Raw genomic sequence first — 16,304 nt, 5'->3', positions numbered from 1 at the left:
AGAGAGACGTGAAATTAAAATAATATTCATTTAGCTTACCCCCAGCCTTCATATAAGTCATTAGCACACTCATGATCTACGTAGAGGAGCTAAGGTGAGATAACTCAATTATCTGACAATATTACAAAAGCCTCATCAACTTTAACAAGCTTTCAAAATTGTGTAATTATGGGTAAATACACAAATGTAATACAATGGCTTAGGTTCATTAATAGGTAGAGGCACCAAGAAGGGGTGCCCATTCTTACTTCAGGGTCACAAAAGACTTCATAGAGTCCCTCGGTTCGTGGCCCTTAAGTGCTGATTAGAGTCCCGCGTGTTGTGTAGCCACTGCTTTGCTGCCCCACGTCTTTGCTCCCCTTTCCTCTGGTTATGGATCCTGACCTCTGTCCACAAGAGTAGATCCATAACTGAGTTCCAGCCAGTCATATTCCCTTATTCCACTGAACTCAGGGGTTGGTCCTGAAGTGGGTGTAACAGCCAAAGAGAAATTATTAGTATTTCCCTGGGCCTGATATATAGACATCAGGAGAAAAAAATTCTTTGTCACTTGAGATGACTAAACTGGGATTACTGAGACAGTACCATCACTCCCCTCTAACCACATGTAGGAAAAGCCCTTTGGCAGCAGAAGGAAATAAGGCCAAGAGTCACAAGGAGCAGAGACAAGCAGCAAAGAGAAAGAGAGAGGGCCAATAGCATAGAATCTTTGACACTAATCCTGGTAGTCCAAGGCCACAGTTCTTCTAGCTCCTTCTTCAACTGTGTTAGGGATTGCAGTATCCTTTCCAGAGGCACAAGCCAAATATTTAGGTGTTGCTTAAGGCTCTTAGAGTTGTGACTCTCTTCCTTGTCCTGATTAATATAGTTACTAACTACATTATGACATTTCAGTTAATGATGGACTCCAATGGCTCACGCCTGTAATCCCAACATTTTGATAGGCCGAGGCAGGCGGATCACTTGAAGCCAGGAGTTCGAGAACAGCCTGGCCAACATGGCAAAACCCCATCTTTACTAAAAATACAAAAATTAGCTGGACATGGTGGTGTGTGCCTGTAATCCTAGCTATTTGGGAGGCTGAGGGAAAAGAATTTCTTGAACCCAGGAGGCAAAGTTTGCAGTGAGCCGAGATCGTACCACTGCATTCCATCCAGGGGCGGACAACAGCAAAACTCTGTCTCAAGAAAAAAAAAAAAAAAAAATGGACTGCATATATGATGATGGTCCCAACAGATTAAAATACTGTAATTTTATAATACTACATTTACTGTGTTCTATGTTTAGATAAACAAATATCATTGTGTTATAGTTGCCTACAGTATTCAGTACAATAATATGCTGTGCTGCAGGTTTTAACCCAGGAGCAATAACTATACCAGATAGCCCAGGTTTGGAGCATCATCTGCACCATCTAGGTTTGCCTAAGTAAACTCCATGATGTTCATACAATGACTAAATAATCTAATGACACACTCCTTAGAACATATCACCATTGTTAAGCAACATATGACTGTATCTTGAGTAAGTGATCCCTCAACAGGCAGAGCAAGGAAGGAGACTGGGAAGAGAGTGGAAGGGACACAGGCATGAAGGCATGAAACAGTGTTAGAGAAGAAAGTAGCCTGAGTTCAAAAAGATGGGTCTCTTAAAAAATAAAGCCAGCGACGCAGGCAAAGGCCAAGCCAAGAAGACTTTGTGTTGCCTTGACCCTCATCACAAGTATCTGCCACGTGTGCCTTATTTCCAAAAGGCCTTTCTCTCAACAAAGTATTCCAGTATAGACACCCCTGGCTAAGGAAGCCTTGCTAAATGGTTTTATTCTAATGGTTAACAACTTTTGCTTCATCTCAGATCACTGACATTTTCATAGTGGTCTGCTCAAAACAATTTTTTAATATACCCAATGGATCAATCTTTTCTGTTGGAGCTTAAGGCCTGAGGGCAGGTGAGCTGATTAGACATTGCAGGGGAAAAAGCACTTCCCTAATCCCTTCAAATCATGCCATGTGGACCATGGTTTACTAGCCCTACAAGCCAGTCTTACTTTCTCTCTCTGACTGCTCTTTCACCATGTGCAATTAGCCACATTACCCCAATGAGGGGTGGTGGTCTCCTGTGTCCTAGACACCATAAGCACACTTATTCTATCATGATTATTTCTCTTGGGAATAGAAAATGGGGAAAATGTGTCTTATGTTTCAACTAAATCACAAAATACTGTCACAGCCTATAAATCTGAGTTAAGTCACTGTTGCTCAGGAGGTAAAATTTCTAAATGGTACATAGAAATATTTAGAACTCCTTTTCATTGTATCTACTTCAAGTTTAAGCAATCAGGATATTACTGATGAGATGTGAAGTTGAGCACAGAGAGATTATACCCCTATACTATGTCAAATTCATTAAATAATGTGTACTATTTGTTATCTGATCTATAGATAAATAGAGATGGTCTCAATGAAAGTGATTTATGCTATTCCCAGTTTCTTTCACAAAAAATGGGAACAACTATAGATGGAGATATAATCAAATAAAAAAAGCATGGAAATGACATTTAACTTCAATAATGCAATTTGATGTGATCAGATGTGCAAGTATACTGCATCAAGACAAAGGGAAATACAAGAGCAATAATCATGCATTTGGAGTTTATTTCACATTTATGTTGTAAGAAAGTATCATTTAAGTACTATAATATGGCACAGGAGTTATACATTTTTGTACTTAAACTGTTTTGATATTTCATGGCTTTATTTAATTCAGTATATAGTCCACACAGACTTGGAAACAACATCCTAGCTGGCTAGGATGTCCAGGTACTAATATATTAACATGACAACTTCATGAAAATATGCAAAACACAGCCAATTTTAAGTGCATATGTAATATAAATATATTTAGTTTGAATATCAACTATTAAAGCTTCCAAAATAAATAGGGTAGTATAATAAAGAGTGTGCCAAATTAGGAGTGAGATCATGCTTTAGACAATTTTTTTTTTTTCTTGAGACAGGGTCTCACTCTGTTGCCCAGGCTAGAGTACAGTGACACAATCATGGCTTGCTGCAGCCTTGACCTCCTGGGCTCTAGCAATCCTCTCACCTCAGGTAGGCAATCTATCTTATGGTCAAAAAAGTAATCACTCAGTACAAGGTTTCTCACCCTTGACTATTGACATTTTGTACTGGATAATTATTGGTTGAAAGTGCTATACTGTGCATTGTAGGATGTTTTACAGCCTCCCTGATCTCTACCCATTACATGCTAGTAGCATGTCTCCAGTTGGGACAAAAAAAATGTCATCAAATATTGCCAAATTTCCGCTGGCAGCAAAATTAATCATTGACACCCTCTCCCCCCATTGAGAAACACTGACTTGGAGAGGTTTTATGAGACCCAAAATGTGTTACTGTTTTTATAAGTTGCAAATTATCTTACAAATATGTCATCTCTTTATACAATAACTAATTTTCCAATCTATAATTGGACAAATTATATTATATATTGTACAATAAATGGCATTGCTTTCTAATAGCAAAAACTTTATTATGCTCTTGGCAAAATTTATAAACAAAGCAAGGTCTGGCAGCTCTTCAAAAACAGGATCATTCTTTATTCACATTTTTTTAGCCCTAGCACCTAATACACTTCCTTACATACATGGCATGTCTCCATAAATCTTTTGCGAATGAAAAGGAAAGTCTTAAAAGAGATTTTACTATGCATATTTTTAAGAATGCTTTAACTTTAACAGGTACCAATGAATTACACATAGTTGTCATTCTAACCGTTAAAAAAGCTTTCAGATGTGTGTGCACAGAGGCAGGGTAAGGGAGGCACATTGCAAAATGGCAAAAATATCCTTAATCAATGCTATTATCCATTACACTTTTCTATCTTGTGTGAAATATTTTCAAAATTTCAGAAAATTAACAAAATCTCCACTGCCACCAGAGTAATCAACATCACCACCATGGATCACTGAGATAGAACTGCTAATTCATCTCTCTCTCTTACCCACTCTTGCAAACCTTTCAGAGTTTTTAAAATGAGAAGTAAATTACATCAGTCTCCTCTGCAAAGAAAAAAGGAAAATCTCGTTTTCTTCAAATGTCCCACAGGGCTCCTCAGGAACCGGCTCTCATCCACATGTCCAGCCTCATCTCAGGCTGCTCACTTGCATGGCACCCTTGTTCAGTCCCTACAGCCCGCTTTCCTCCAGTGCCCAGGCTCTTTCTTACTTGCGGTTTCCACACGAACTGCTCACTCAGCTGTGAGTGGAAGTGGAAAGCGTTTCCCTCCACACTGTTTCTGGCCAACTCTATTCGATTTTGGTTTCAGTTTAAATGCACTTCCAAGAGCCACCTGCCTTGACAACTCACATTGCCCCCATCACCACTATTCTAAATTTTGATGCACTGATAGCACTCCTATTTTTTCTTCATTATATAGCATTTATCATATTTAGGATATTATTCCTATATACCTATTCACCTATTTATAATTATACATTTGTATGTATATATATGTATATACATTTGTGTGTATATGTGTATATATATGTGTGTGTGTATATACATTTATCCCTTTTTGTTGACTCTCCCTAAGAAGAAATGAGGGCAGAGATTATGTCATTTTGTACATACAGCCTTTATTATAATACTTGGCATACATTAAATGCCCAATAAAAATCTGGTGAAGAAATGAGTTAATAAATGAGTAAATGTACACATTGACTTTATGAAGGAGATGCTCTGGCAGCAAAGGTAGCAATTTTAGGATAGAAAGGAAATGATAACATGGGTAAGGGAAGTATTTGAGGGTCAGCAAGGCTCTGGAAGAACCAGTTCCTCAAATCACATTGTATCTGTACCTAATTCCTCCATTAGTGCACAAGAATGGCTCAGCTTCTCCTCTCAGTAGATGGTCCCACCATATCCTTGTTGCAGATTGTTGTTTCCTAACCCATTTATGCCTAGTGTTCCAATAATGGAACAGTGGGCACATGGGAGTTATTTATACCCTACTGCTCAAGGTCATGGCCAAGGTCTGATTTTGCAGTTTAAAAAATTGCAACCTCCAGCATAAATGGGTTATCTTTACCACACCAATATTATTGGTAATAAACTTACATTTATGTTCTTTCTTCTTTACCAATGTTATTAATAATAACCCACTACTATTGGTATATTATTAGTAGTATATTATTGATAATATACCTATATTATTATATTATTAATATACCAATAATAATATATCATTGTATTATTAATAATATATCGATAATAATAGCATATCAATATAATTGATAAAGAAGAGAGAAATAAAATAAAGCTTCTCTACCATATTATTTCACCTACCACTTTATTCCAGATAATTTATGTCTAGCTGCAATTTATCTCCAAAGCTCTAATTCCAAAGATTTCAACCACCAGCTCAATATCTGAATGGTTCCTCTCCCATATAGTGGGTACCCCAAACTCACTAAAGGCAAAGCTTAAGCAACCATCCTCTTCTTTCCTACTCCCCCATGTCTGCTATTGGAACTTCCATTCCCAAAGATATCCTGACTATGGACAATGGCGTTACTGTTGACACCCTCTCCACAGTCCCCGAAGTCAGGAGTAAGCAAACTCTATTTCCTCTCTTTTGTATTTCTTTGATCTGTACCATCCTCTCCATTCTGGCTGCCATCAATCTCCTCCCAGTCCTCAATCAATTTCTTCTCAGTTTGAACAATTGAAACAGTGTCTTAACAAGTCTTTCCATTTGGTCCATGCTCCAACCCATTCTTCACCCTGCTTCCTGCTGTCTCATTAATCTTTCTAAAGTTCAGCTTCTTACAGGCTCCTCCTCTATTCTGAAGTCTTCAAAGCCTGCTCAATGATTACTGAAGTAAATAGAAGTACTTTAATCAGACATTGAAGGCTCTCCAAAAATATGTCTCCACCCTTCTGTTCTTCTCGACATGCTTTCCACACTGCATCCAAATGAAAATACCCCACACCTTGTAATATCTGAGCTCTTTATTCATGCCTGCCCTCAGTGTGGAGGGTCCTTTTCTCCTTCTGCCAAAATCCCAGTAACTTGGAGCTCTCAGAATACAATTTATGCATTATATCTTACATTGCTTTATATTACAGTTGGTTACTTGGATTTTCCCTCTTACTGAATTGTTATCTCCTTGAGGTTCAAGGTTGCATCTCACTTAAGTCTAAATTCCCCAGAAAGCTTATATACACAAAAGTTTGCGCATTAAGAAAAAGCACGGGCCCTGAATTCAGATAGACTTGAATGCAAAGCCTGATTTTATCACTTGATATAAAAAAGCAAAGTCCCTAAACTCTGTGAGCATCGGTTTCATCATATTTAGATCAATTAGAATTGATTAACTGGAAGCTTATTTTCCAAGTTATTGCAAAGATCTGATCCATAAAGCATATAACACAATGCAGGTATGTAAGAGGCACCCAGTAAATGGGAGCTATTGGAACAGTAGTAACTATTACCACATTGTAATAGATAATCAATATATATTGGTTAAATTAAACTAAAATTAACATAATAAATCTTTCCTGCCCTCCAGGAGGATATAATCTAATTGGGGAAAGCCACATGCTAATGTAATTAACCATTCTAAGTAAAATGTAACATGAATGAATGGAATCAGCTGTAAGTTCCAAGGTTATGTGAGCAGAAAGACTGACTTCCTCCCAGGGCGGAGAAGACATCCCCTGAAAGAAAACACAGGACCTCTGCAAAGTCTCCTGCAACAGGGAACCACCACAGAAATAGGCCTGCTCTGAACAATAAAGGGTCATTCTCATTTGTTTTCATTTTTGTTTTCAAATTAGGCATGTTTTAAATGAGTCATTAATCATGTACTTACTTCACTAATTACTGACTTTTTTTCCAGCTAATTTTCTATTGAAAGGCATCCTAAAACAGGGAGAAAAGATACTGTCTTGAAAAAGGGAATAAAAGTCTGCTCAGAACTACATCTCATTACCTGGTACTGTCACATAGATCAATGTCAGAGTATATACCATGAAACTATTGACCATTGAAGAACAATTCATGGTAAGTAAAGTAATTTCAAGACAGCTGGGAAAATGAATTGTTGAAAATTTCAAAGTGTGATAACTAACTCCAAACCAGGAAGAGAGAATAAGATTAAAATAAAAATTGATGATGAAATGTTAGTTTGGATCAGTTGTGTGTGGGTGACCAAGAGTGATTTAAGATATTTTCTTTCCTTTTTCTCCTTCATCTCTCTAAAAAGGAGAAAAGAGAAAGAAAATATCTTAAATCACCAAATCTGGGCTTTCCAGATATAATTCTAGAGAGAAAGAGAGAGAGAGAGTTGGGGTGCATAGAATGGTACCCCAAAGTATGATATGATGCTTGGCAAACTGATCATTTTTGAACTAAAAGAAATTGAAAGGCCTTAGAAACTGCCTCAGAACCAGGGACTTTCTAAGCTTCTCTTACTTCTACCCCCTCCCCAACAAGTGTAGAAAGGTATTCTCTCTGGTATCTGTGTAAAGAAAACTTCTTCCAAAAGAAATGCAATTGTCTTCATATCCCCTTTCTAGGAATCTTATCAACTAATCAGGAAAAAATCACCACCAGAGAAGAGAAGAGACAAAAAATTGTCGTATGCCCAGAAAAACTTTTCACCTATTCTTCTGAGGGCAGCTGCAAAAGATTACCTGAGAGACTGTATCTGCAAAATAAGATAACCTATGTTCACACTGTACTTTCTCCCCTCACCTTCTCATAACTTGTCCAAAGACTATTGTTTGTCCTTGGGTCCTATTCAGCTTTCACAGGGAATAATTTACAAACAATTATTTAGTCTTTGGGACCATTTACTTCCCCTAGAAATCTTTTACCACTCCTGTCAACTGCCTACAGCCTCTCATACCACTCTCTCCTGTAAATAGGGTATTTAAGCCACAGTCATCTGGTCCTTCTTTGAATCTGATATTCTGTATGGCTCCCACATTTACACACATTAATAAATTTGCATGCCGTTTGTCCTGTTGATCTATGTATTGTCAGTTCACTTCAGCAGACTGGAGCCTTCAAAGGAGGAGGAAAAATTCTCTGCATTCTACTATTAATATCTATCTATCCATCTATCCATCATCTATCTAATCTATCTGTATCTTGAAATCTTGGAATCACTGTGTATGTTAGTCTGAATAATGACCCTAAGATGACCATGCCCTAAACATCAGTATCTATGAATGTTATCTTACATGGAAAAGGGGACTTTGTAGACATAATTAAGTTAAGGATCTTGAGTGAGGAGTGTGTCATGGATTATCTAGTTGGGCTCCAAATGTAATCACAAGTGTCCTTTTAAGAAGGAGGCCTACGGATATTTGACTACAGTAAAAGAGAAGGCAATATAACCCCAGAGACAGAAATTATAGTGATGCAGTGATCATGTGAACAGCAAGGGGTGAACTAGATAGCAAAAAATTTTAATCATGCAGTGAAGGAAGTTAGGACAACTAGCTGTGAGGTTGTAGGAAGAAAATGGTCAAAGAGAGGAACTACTACAAATGCAGCTTTCTGCCATGTGGCTCGAATCTTCTTGGATGGAGCCTTTAGTAATAAAAAAAGTTAAAGTAGGTCCAGAAATAAGGAGAAGCTGTTCAAAATGAGTAAGGCTGCTGGAAAACAGAGGGGAGTTCTGGTGATCCCTGTGCGTCCTTGCAGTGGGAAGGATACTTGCCCCAGGCTAGTGAAGGTGCCTAGCCATGTGACATTATTGGCATCCCCAGCGTGGGACCACGTAAAACCTATGTATCTGGAATAGGCATCTGGATCTTTTTTAAACAGGACTAAACAATTGCTCCTTGTTTTGAAAAACTTTTCTGTTGCTGTTGGTATTTTCATGTCCAAGGCAAACAGAGAGTCATGTGGATGCTCAGCAATTGAAATCTTGCCCCTGTTTTGGAAGAGATATGTTTCAGCCTGTCCTTCAAAGGGATTTCTTGCCATGTAATCTATTATGTTCATATTTTATTTGGAAAAAATGGAGAGAAAGAGAAGAGGAAATGCAAAGAAGAAGGAAAGGAAACAGAAGTGCGGGAGCAAAGAAGTCCAAGAAAGAAAGAGACCATCGGGTGTTTGTGCATGACTCTCTTTCATATGGAATTAATGGTGGTTTAATGGGGTATGAAAGGATGTTTTACTGGAAACAATGAGGAACAATTGTCTAGCTCACGTTTCATTTCACAGGTCATTATTGCATTAAGAAGTAAATCGACCAAGTCCGGTAAATAACAGTCTGTGTATTGCCGAGAGCTTCAAACCAACAATTTTAGCCATCACAAACTAATATCTCTGTCATTTTAACCCTTGCAGGGTTGTGCTAGGGGGCTAAACAATTACAGTCTTCACCCAGCTCTAGAAGGTGAGCATAATTCATTGCCCTTCTAGTCCCTTCTTTTGCAAAACCCAGGAGGCCATATTTTAGCATTGTTGTTTTGTTGATGAGCCAGCCTTAGCCAAATGCAGCTCTGGTGGCCTTGAAAAACAACCCCCATTTTAGTGAATGCTGCAGGCATCTTTAAACAGACTGCTTCCTCTGCAAAATTAATTGCTGCAAAATGCAGTGCTCCCTCATCTAAGCTTTCGCAAGCTCAAACTCAGCTATTTGGGTAGGTCATAGATGTGTCTGAGAGATCCAGGGAAAATGAGCTGCTTTTCTTTATTATAGAAGTTCACATTCGTGTCACCAAACATCATCAGGCACTGGACATACAGGAGTTTCTAATGCTTAAATTCTGGTTCCATTAACTCAGGGGCAATTGGTGGATGAGGCCAATCCTGGCCATATTTTGAAGCAATAGTGTAGTAAATAAACACATCAAAGATAGTTTATTGTAAACAATCACACTTAAAATACGTATGGTAAAATAAAGTGCATATTAAAATAAAATTTTCTTGCTTCAACTTGTGACAAAAATCAGACAAAAGCCAGGTTAAGATTTATAATATTACATAAGCATGTCAAAGACAAACCAGGCTATACTGGCCCCGCAGGAACCGGCCTCAATTGCCTCTTTCCTGCCATCCTATCCAGCCTTTTACGTCTCTTGGTATACCCAGCATGAACTGACCTCTGCTCCCTTTAAGTTCCCATTACTGCTTCATCGCCCTCCAGCTTCCTGGGCCAGCCCCATATGAACTGTCAACATTTCCTCATAATTTGTCAATCAAAAACTGATGTTTATCCTACAGATTGGATATGGAATTCTCCACACTTCCACAGTACCTCTAAAACATGGTAAGTAAGATCTAATTTCTTTCTTGAAAGAGAAAAGATCTTGCAGAGATGGCATCAGTATTCCAATGTCTTACTTTTATTATTTCAAGTAACACTAAGGTCTTACAATTAACTACGGTGTGCTGAATAATAGCCTCCCTAGGATGCATATGCCCTAATCCTGATTATGGGAATATGGCAAAGGGACTTTGAAGATATTATTAAGTGTATAGATATTAAAGTAGGAAGACTATCCTGGACTACAAACTTAGAAGCAGAGAACTTTCTCCAGTTAGAATTAGAGAGTTGTTGTAAAGGAGAAGGAGGGAGAGATTCAAAGCATGAGAGGCACACAGTTAACTACTGCTGATTTTGAAGATGAAGACAGCCACAAATCAGGGAATGCAGGCAGCCCTAGAAGTTGAGCATGAAACCTGGCCTACAGTGAGCAAGGACACAGCGACCATAACTGAGCAGCTTAGCAGCTGAGCCTCAAACTGCATTTTAAACTTTTTTTTCTTGTTTTCCTTTTCCTCTTTTCCCTTCCAGTCTCAATATACTGAATCTGGCCAAGAACCTGAGTGAGACTGAAGGTGAAATCATCTCCAGAAACTCTAGAAAGAAACACAATCCTGCCACTACCTGAATTTTGGCCATGAGAGATCTGAAGCAGAGAAACCAGACAAGTTCACCAGACTTCTGACCTACAAAACTGTGAGATAATACTTAGGTGTTGTTTGGAGCCACTACATTGTTAATAATTTGTTATAGCAGCAATAGAAAACTTATACAAAAACCAGTATGTCATGCTCAAATGTTCATCACCATCCCAACCAGAATCATGATAAATGGTGGCAGTGGTGGCAATGGAATGGAATAGTCAAGATATTTAGTGCTTATCCCATGCCAGGCCTGGGGCCAAGTTTTTCAAATGCATTTTGTCTACAAAGTTATAAAGCTCTAAGATTTCCTTTGTCTCTAACATGTTCAAACAGAAAGACAGAATATAGCCTACAGACATGGATAGGCTGGTTTCCACATGGGCAGTGCCCAAGAAAAGTTGCATCCTACCAGTATCACCCAAAAGGGAAGAAATTATTACTCACAGCCACATAAAAAAATGGCTTCAACTCCCTTCCTTCATGACAATTACTTTCAAGAACTTACATTCAGTTTTTATTAATATTTCTCCTGTGAGGAAGCTTATCGAATTGAAATTGAGTCATACTGGAAGTCCTTAATTCTGTAGTAGAAAGATTGGCTTCTAGGTCTAGGAAAATTTCTTTTCTTTGGTGTTCTTTTCCTTGACACACTTTACAAAATAACCAACTCATTTTTCAAGAAGTATGCCTGTAACTCTCAATAACCTCATCAATATTTTCTAGTAACTCTATGGGGTTTTCCATCTTTAATCCATTTAAAATTTATTTTTGAAAAGAAAAAGATAAAAATTTCTAAATTGTTTTTTCTCCCTAAATGATGAGTCAAATGGCTCAACATTGCTAATTGAATAATTTCTATTTTCCCATAATTTAACATGCTATTTTTGTTATAAACTAAATTGTCAAATGCATCTGAATCTATTTCTGACTTTAAAAAGTTTGTTCCATTAACACATTTATTTCTAGAATACTTTTAATGAATGCTTCCAATGTCAGAAACTAACATTAGTTTTTACGTCTCATGAAAATGTAAATACATAAAGAAAAAAACTGTAAACCAGATAAATGAGTTTTTCAGACCCATAATATTGAGATAACTTGCTTAGTACTTATTTATGAGCTGCTTTGGTATCTATTGGCAAGGCACAAGAATTTTATTTATTGGAGGGACTGTTCAAGTATTCCCTTTCATTAAAATGTGCATGTATGCATACACATGAAAATATAAAAATAATGAAATTGAAAATAGACAAATTTCAGTCTTTCGTCTGAAAGACGAAATTCATCCATTCGTCTCAGGCATAAAACAAGCTTAAATTTGAGCTTCTACCTTCTAAATTTTTCAGAGGTTGGAAGGGAGGGAAGAGGGTCTCACTCTGTCACCCAGGCTGGAGTGCAGTAGCACAATCATGGCTCGCTGCAGCCTTGACCTCGCAGGCTCAGGCAATCCTCTTACCTCACCCTGCCAAGTAACTGGTACTACAGGTGTGCACCACCACACCTAGCTAATATTTTTGTTAAATTTTTCAATACTATTGTACTGAAAGGATTAAAGCAGCAATGCAGCGTTACTCCATTATTAAAATTTGAAGACTAGGAACACAGCTTACTAGTCAATGAAGTCCTTGAAATAATATGGGAAAAAAGAAAGAGAAAAAAAGAAATAAACTAAAATAAAAAGAAATAGAAAATAGAGAGCCAGTTTATTATTATGGCAAAAAACCATGCAATTTTATTTAGGGATAGGTATTCAAAAACAGCTCCTCTTGTGAAACACTGATATTACTGCTTTTCAAACATTCAATAAAACAGAAATGTGAATAGATTTCTCATAAAGGATTGCTAACTTGAGTAGTAAAATTCTGTTTCAGAAAATCTTGATGCTTTGTTTGGAGGACTGAGTATTTAAATAATACCTCCTGCAAATGGCAGGTAATCCAAGTCTAGACAAGCTTTGTTTGTTAACTGACTGAATTATATGCCCAGAATCAATTAGGTGCTCTCTAGAATGGTTTCTAATTCTGTGATTCATTTCTAATCCTAGGAACCCAGGCTGCATCTGAAGACCGTTGACTTATAAAAATGTAATCTAACAGGGATAGAGTCTAGTACATGGATTAAAAAATCAATGTTCTTTAATGTGTGTCCCTCAGAACTAAGGAAGAAAGATATCCATATGGTGAGTGCAGCTACATGTAGCTATTTAGTCTTTGAAATGTGACTAGTGCAACTAAGGAGCTAAGCTTTAACTTATGTATAATTTTAATTAATTATAATTTAAAATGTAAACAGATAACAATTATTGGAAAATGTTTAGGTATATTTTAAACAATGTTTATATGTGATTCTACTTTGTCAATTGCAAAGTTTATAAAATATAGGCAAAGATCAAATACTTTTGATAAAAACATACTTTATAAATTGACATATGTCATAACAGTGAAAAGCACAACAGATTTTAAACACATAGTATAAGAAATAGAATGCAAAATATCTCAACTTTCACACTGATTACATATTAAAATGATGATTTTTTAAAATATATTAAGCAAAATTAAATGTATTATTAAATTTAATTTCATCTATTTCTTTTTACTGCTTTTAGCCTGTATGCTAAGATATTAAATTACACTAGTGCATTATATTTCTATAATACTGTTCTGGATGGGTAATGCTCAGTTCTTATTCCTAGATTTTGAAAAAATCACTGAAGACAAGATCATCAAAAACTATGCCAGTCCTTCATAAAAATTTCAAAAATTTGTGGATCAAAACACTATCAACAGAGTGAAAAGGAAACCTGCAGTATGGGGGAAATATTTGCAAATCATATATCTAGTAAGGGATTAATATCCACAACATATAGAGAACTCCTAAGATTCAACAACAACAACAACAAAAAAAAAAAACAAATAGCCCAATTCAAAAATTAGTATGGGACTTGAATAGACATTTCTCCAAAAAAGATATTCAAATTAACGGTGACCCCATGAAAAGATGTTCAACACTACTAATCATTTGGGAAATGCAAATTAAAATTACAATGCTATCTCACTTCACACCCACTGAAATGGTTACTATCAAAATAGAAAATTTCATGCAGGGCACGGTGGCTCATGCCTGTAATCCCAACACTTTGGGAGGCCGAGGCAGGTGGATCACGAGGTCAGGAGATCGAGACCATCCTATCTAACATGGTGAAACCCCATCTCTACTAAAAATACAAAAAATTAGCCAGGTGTGGTGGCGGGCGCCTGTAGTCCCAGCTACTCGGGAGGCTGAGGCAGGAGAATGGAGAGAATGGCGTGAACCCAGGAGGCGGAGCTGGCAGTGAGCCGAGATCGTGCCACTGCACTCCAGCCTGGGTGACAGAGCGAGACTCTATCTCAAAAAAATATATATAGAAAATGTGAAGTGTCAGCAAGGATGTGGAGAAATCATTGTGTACTGTTGCTGGGGATGTAAAACGGTACAGCTATTGTGGGAAACAATATGATGGTTCCACAAAATTTAAAAACAGAACTACCATATGACCTTGCTATTTCACTTCTGGATCTATACCGAATAGAATTGAAAGTAGAGTCGCTAAGAGATACTTGTATACCATATTCATAGTAGCATTATGTACAATAGCTAAGACATGGAGCAATCCAGGTGTCCATGGGTGGATGAATGGATAAGCAAAATGTGAAAAGTTCATGTAATGGAATGAAATTCCATAATATGTTACAACATGGATGAACCCTGAGAACATTATGCTAAAAGAAATAAGCCAGTCCCAAGAGGTATTGTATGATTCTACTTATATGAGGTACTCAAGGGTAGTCAAAATCATAGAGACAGAGAGTGGAATGTTGGTTTTCAGGGACATGGGGTAGGGAAGAATTGGAAGTTACTGTTTAATGACATTAGAGTTTCAGTTTTAAGAGTTGAAAAGACCTATGGAGAAGTATGGTAGTGATGGCTGCACGATACTATGAATGTATTTAATACCACTGAACTGTACACTTAAATTTGGTTAAGATGAGCTGGGCATGGTGACTCACACCTGTAATCCCAACACTTTGGGAGAATGAGGTGGGCGGATCACAAGGTCAGGAGATCTAGATCATCCTGGCTAACATGGTGACACTCCATCTCTACTAAAAATATAAAAAATTAGCTGGGCATGGTGGTTGGGTGCCTGTAGTCCCAGCTACTCCAGAGGCTGAGGCAGGAGAATGGCATGAACCCGGGCGGCAGAGCTTGCAGTGAGCCGAGATCACACCACTGCCTTCCAGTGTGGGTGACAGAGCGAGACTCCATCTCAAAAAATTAAAAATAAATAAATAAATAAATAAATAAATAAATAAATAGTTAAGATGGTAAATTTTATATTATGTGTATTTTACCACAACAAAAACATAAGCCAGTCTAAAAACTGGAGAACTAAAAAAATGTCATATGTTAGCTGGTAGAAGGAATTTAGAGTTCCTATGCTTGAAAAAGTCTTATTTGGTTTATTGTAAAATCACTGTCTTACTGTCTTTGAATATGTAAAAGGCTGTAATACAGAAAGACTTATATGAAACGTGGAAAAACATACTCTGTCATGACAAAAGGCAAACTAGGTCACTGGGTAGAAGTCATAGAAGGAAGAGCATAACAATAACAGTTATTCAAAATATAATATAATCTAGGCAGCCTTAAAAGGGTGTGAACTCCCACTTCCCGGGAAAATGGAAGGTAAAGGGCACATAGGCATGTGAAATGAAGCTGATTGACCTTCAAGGGACCATCCAAATTAAAGACACTACAATTTTGTGATTTCTTTCCAACTAGCATGTATTCCTGTAGACTAATAGATTAACAAAAGGCAATATTTCCCAAAATGTGTTCTGATGTACACTTATTCCAAGGGACCCTAATGTGTAGTATGAACAGATATTCTCTAGTCAAAAAGCTTGGGAAATACCAGGTAACACAAAATTAAACAGTATTTTTAAAAATTTAATTGCAGAACTTATCAGAATCCTTAGTATTTTCATACACATGGTGGTCTCCAAAATAGGAATAGTCAGAGTTTTCAAAATTTATCTGGCCATGTACCACATTTTTTACAATCTCCTGAAATTAGAAAATGGGGGAATATTCTTTGAAAATGCTAAAACAAATTATGCATTAATTAAATCTATAAAATTTACTTTGTGGAAGAGTTGACTGGCAAACTAAACTTAAATTCCTGACTTTCTTATTCACATTTGTTCCCTCATTCAACAAACATTAACAAAGCATATATTATGTTCCAGAAATTGTACTAGAAATTCAAAGACGTTTAGCTTGAAGTCACTCACAGTCTGGTGAGAAGGTAGACT

General features: G+C 37.1%; 1 protein-coding gene across 1 annotated transcript in view; it reads right to left on the bottom strand.

Annotated features, from left to right (window-relative positions):
- PKHD1 (PKHD1 ciliary IPT domain containing fibrocystin/polyductin) overlaps window positions 1–16,304 on the bottom strand; it is a 467,968-nt gene that overhangs the window by 99,904 nt on the left and 351,760 nt on the right.

The sequence above is a fragment of the Rhinopithecus roxellana genome, chromosome 4 (assembly GCF_007565055.1).
Source record: "Rhinopithecus roxellana isolate Shanxi Qingling chromosome 4, ASM756505v1, whole genome shotgun sequence".
Lineage (NCBI taxonomy): Eukaryota > Metazoa > Chordata > Mammalia > Primates > Cercopithecidae > Rhinopithecus > Rhinopithecus roxellana.
Note: the sequence above shows the minus strand (reverse complement) of the source record. Positions and strands in the feature narration are given on the sequence as shown.